The 4,953-nt window shown below is 44.4% G+C and overlaps 1 non-coding gene across 1 annotated transcript; it reads right to left on the reverse strand.

Annotated features, from left to right (window-relative positions):
* Positions 1–3,889: 3,889 nt before the first annotated feature.
* Trnat-ugu lies at positions 3,890–3,963 on the reverse strand. The gene has a single exon. It is a non-coding gene; the product is annotated as a tRNA-Thr (tRNA).
* Positions 3,964–4,953: the final 990 nt, after the last annotated feature.

Raw genomic sequence — 4,953 nt, forward strand, 5'->3', positions numbered from 1 at the left:
GAAAAGAGATAAAAAGCAGTAGAATGAAGTATGTACCGCATCCGAGAGAGTGCTTACAGAAAAGTTTTTAAATATATGGCTTCTATTATCGCCTGGAACGCACTGCCTGGAAGCGATAATTTAAGCGATATTTCTTTTTAAGGGACGACGAGGAGAAGACTGTCAACAACCACGATGCTGCCGCTACCAAATCTTTCACAGCTAAAGGACTCTGATTTATAAGGAAATCATTAGAAAATTACTATGACGTTAAATTGATAGAATACCGATTCGAGACTGCTGTACTGCATAATATCCGTTGTGCTGGTTAACCTGAAGGTTGATTTCCTAATTTAAGAAACGTGCTACATTCGTTATCAATGCTGAGCGGCCAACACGACTGCCATGCGCGGAGTCATGATTGTGGCTGCAATGACAAGACTTCAGTTGCAAATGACGGTTAGAAGACCTCCAAACAATTTTACTTTGTGCGAAACCGCAGCTAAGGTAATCATTATCTGCTTCCAACCGAGTATGAAACTTTTTTTTTTTTACGGAAATACTACTGGTTTCGTAATATTAACTCACATTTTCAGCGAGGTATGTACACCTGAGGATGTGATTCGGTATCATGAAACTGTTCTCGTGTTCCTATTAACAAAGGTCCATACACAGCTCTAGGCGGTTTACTTCTCATACAAGAAAAAAGCAGCTCAATGACCAGAGGTGAAAGACATCGTGGGCAGCTCTGAATTCGGCCCCCTGCCAGCCTTGTCTCCTTCAGTCTGTAGCTGACCGTGACCCTAAAATATTATATATAAATTGAAAATAAAGATACTTTACTTGTTTTGCAGCACTGAGAAATTGTAATTAGTTTGTCACTCAAATATAAAAGAGGTCGTTGTTTCCACTCATTTACGCTGAAAATTAAAAAAAAAAAGAAACCTGGTTAAATGCAGCAATTTCTTTTGTGAAGGAAATATCGCTCGACCTGGGGCTAAGGTCGGTTCGAATACTGACGGTGGAAAAAATGTTCACTGCTAATTGGCCAGCAAGGAGAAGAGCGGTGGTGGCTCTAGGTTCCTGATCACAGGACTTAGCACGAATCTTCTGGTTTAAATGACAAACCTCTCTGCTGTGTATCATGAAGTGAGGGCATGTGACACTGTTGATGCTGATCCGTACGTCTAGTGGGGACGTTAATATTGGCTACCGTCTTGGTGCTATTCGATAGGAACAGGCAATGTGCCGGCACTGGAATTCGGCCTCTCCATTCTCTCATAACGACACATCTACATCTACATCTACGTGATAACTCTGCTATTCACAATTAAGTGCCTGTCAGAGGTTTCAATGAACTACCTTCATGCTGTCTCTCTACCGTTCCACTCTAGAACAGCACGCGGGAAAAACGAGCATTTAAATTTTTCCGTGCGAGCCCCGATTTCTCTTATTTTATCGTGATGATAATTTCTCCCTATGTAGGTGGGTGCGAACAGAATGTTTTCACAATCGGAGGAGAAATCTGGTTATTTAAATTTCATGAGAAGATCCCGTCGCAACGAAAAACGCCTTTTTTTTAATGATTGCCACTCGAATTGACGTACTCCAGAATAGGGCGGACAAGCGTGGTGTAAGCAGTCTGTTTAGCAGTTCTGGAGTATTGCTGTGCGGTGTGGGATCCCCATCAGGTGGGACTGACGGATGACATCGAAAAAGTACAAAGAAGGGCAGCTCGTTATCTAAATCATTTTGCAAGTCGTTTTGATCATCTGATGACTTTACAAGACGGTAAGTGACAGCATCATGTGCAAAGAATCTAAGACGGCTGCTCAGATTGTTTCGCATGTCGTTAATATAGATGAGGAACACTTGAGGGCCTATAACACTTCCTTGGGGAGCGCCGGATATTACTTCTGTTTTACTCGATGACTTTCCGTCTACTACTACATACTGTGACCTTTCTGATAGGAAATCACGAATCCAGTCGCACAACTGAGGCGATACTCCGTAGGCACGAAGTTTGATTAGAAGACACAAAGCAAATATTACACTGCACTCCACACACACACACACACACACACACACACACATACACACACACACACACCATACATACATATTTTATTACAAGCATTGTATTGGTGGTGGTAAATTCCTATGGGACCAAACTGCTGAGGTTATTGGTAACTAGGCTTACACACTACTTAATTTAACTACGCTACGGACAACACACACACCCATACCCGAGGAAAGACTCGTACAACCGACGGGGGGAGCTGCACGAACGGTGACAAGGCGCAGGTTCTTAGCTTTCGCATGAGGGATGTTTTATCTTAAATTTAATCGTACCCATCGTCCTATTAACCAAACCATTCTTGAAATAAATGACGTACTGGAAGCTTATGATGCTGAATTATATGACTTCTTGAAGAGCACAGGAGCATATTAGTTGTAATCATTACTCATGTAATGAAATTATGTAATCATGGTACGGAATTCCTCCTCAGACTACTGTTACAAATATCCAGGAGAAAAATGCACCCGGGAGATCCACGACCTTCTTGCATCTACAGGGTCAAGGGAAGGAGGTGTCACTTAGCTGGGCACGAGGCCATGGGGGAATCGATGGTTCTACCGTAAGCAGAACTTAGATTCCCGGAAAAAGACGTCGTGGTGCAACTTCTGCGTTCAGCGTTGTCGTTCGGCGCACCATGGTCAGGCACCTCTCTCTGATGTCGGTAAAGGGATGCCGGATTTATGGTCGCCACTCTGATAGTCCGCAGTTATCCGACATCGTGGCACTATCTATCTGGATCGTTGTCCTATTGCAAATGAGTCCGTTTCTGACACGAATTTCGTGACATGGCTATTCAACACCGCACGCGCGAGGGAACAATGTCTATCCTCTCAGGTGCTCGTCGCTTGGAGATCCTCCTCCACTCATTGATTCCATAATCGATGACAGGCTTGGGATCTAGAGTAAGAATTCCTCACATATCAGATAGCAGCTTTTGTGTCCCTCTAACAATTATTTTTGGGTAAACGATTTTCTGTGCAGGAATATATGTCACTAACACTTGTTAGTTTTGACATTTTATTCTACCACGCTGCATCGAACATTTACGGTTATTTTTGTTACAAGAGGTGGAGCCCCTCCACTCCCACACCAGTATGATGGCCAACACAAGAGGTCTACTGCCATCTCTGTAAAATGGTTAGTTTTCACTACAGTGGGGTCTCGGAGGATGTGGATATTACGATGTTTGCGTACGTCTGGTTAAGGTTAATACGCGCTCATCTGGAGACAGATTGGGTAGAAAGTTGAACGAAGGGCAGCGGTTTGAAGGGCAGAGGGGAAAAAAGTGCCGAGGCAAGCGCCAAGGGGAAAAATCCTCTGCGTTAGTTTGGTCGGGTTGTAAGATCAGTACCGGTTTTCTTGCTGCCTGCGACAGGTCATGCAAGGGTAGGCGTTGTTAGTAGTAGTTATCATGGAGGTCGATACCTTTGACATTGTGCTGTGCTGTTACTCGGCGGCTGCCGCTGGGTGCCGGTGTTGATTTTACGGTCAGCGTCAACATACCTGTAACAGGTTAATCATCGCTTTGTGTCCAATAGGTCGTTTATCAGATTGACAGTGTACAGTCATGTATGCGATTTGTTTGTGCGTCAGTGTGAGAGCTTGTCGGTTCCCCTGCTGTAGCCTGCTGGTCGGTCTTAATAGCAGCTTGCACACCCAGTCAACGTAACTGATATATATGCTAAGATGGTATCTGTTCTTTCGGACATGTCCGAAAGAACATATACCATCGGTGACCATGCAGCTCGTTAGAATGAAATTACAATGAAATGAACGCCCTTAGCTGCTTACAGGCATTGACATACGTCAACGGGGACAGATGAAAATGTGTGCCCCGACCGGGACTCGAACCCGGGATCTCCTGCTTACATGGCAGACGCTCTATCCATCTGAGCCACCGAGGACACAGAGGATAGCTCGACTGCAGGGATTTATCTTTGGCACGTCTCCCGCGAAACCCACATTCTCAACTTATTGTCCCGCACTACAGTCGTAATGCCCCCGCCCATTATACTCATTACTCGCGGCGCGTTGCCGATTCCTGTAACAGTTCGGACACTGTGCATTCGCACAGAAGAAGAAGATGGTAAAGTGGCCGGTGACTGAGATGGTATCTGATCTTTCGGACATGTTCGTTACTGTGTGTTTAAGTGCATTCCTATTTTCTGTTGCAGAAGTACCGGTCACTGTGGTACGTTGCCAGATATTGTAAAATGAGGCCCCCAGTATTGTGAACTGGCGTTGGGATGGAGTCCTGCACACATCTTCATCTACGTAAATGCTAATTTATTGGACGTTATTGAATTTTACTGTCATTTACTTCGTGTATAGTGCTGGGTAGTTCAATTAAAACATTTGTTTCATTGTGGGAATGGTGTTTACTAGAGTTTCAGGTCCTACCACTCCCCAAGTTCGTTGCTCTATGCCCGTTTCAGTGGTGTCGGAGCATGATTCTCTGAAATCTGGCCAAATTAAATATTTCAGTTAAGCATATTTCGTGACAACTCTCTGTTTAAATTGTATTTATGCAGAGTCTATTTGTACTTGTGTAAGTAGTAGTACTCTTGTGCACTCTACAGCCGATGGCTGTCACGTGCATTACTTATTTAAACGAATAAAAACTCCAGTAAGAATGTCGGGTACTCGGACAGGCGGGAGAGAGAAACGTTACTGTGATGTGTACTCGGCTGTTAGAGGCAGTGGTGTGCCCTCTGCAAATCACTGTGGCTGAATGCAGCCCAATCTGTTTATGTCGCCTCGTGTGTGTGTGTGTGTGTGTGTGTGTGTGTGTGTGTCTGTATGTGTAGGTGAGTGGGTGTTTTTGTGTATGTGTGTGCTTCCTCTCTCTCTCTCTCGTATAGGTGAAAATAATCAACTTCTCTGGTGTACTGTCC

The sequence above is a fragment of the Schistocerca americana genome, chromosome 2 (genome assembly GCF_021461395.2).
Source record: "Schistocerca americana isolate TAMUIC-IGC-003095 chromosome 2, iqSchAmer2.1, whole genome shotgun sequence".
Classification (NCBI taxonomy): Eukaryota; Metazoa; Arthropoda; class Insecta; order Orthoptera; family Acrididae; genus Schistocerca; species Schistocerca americana.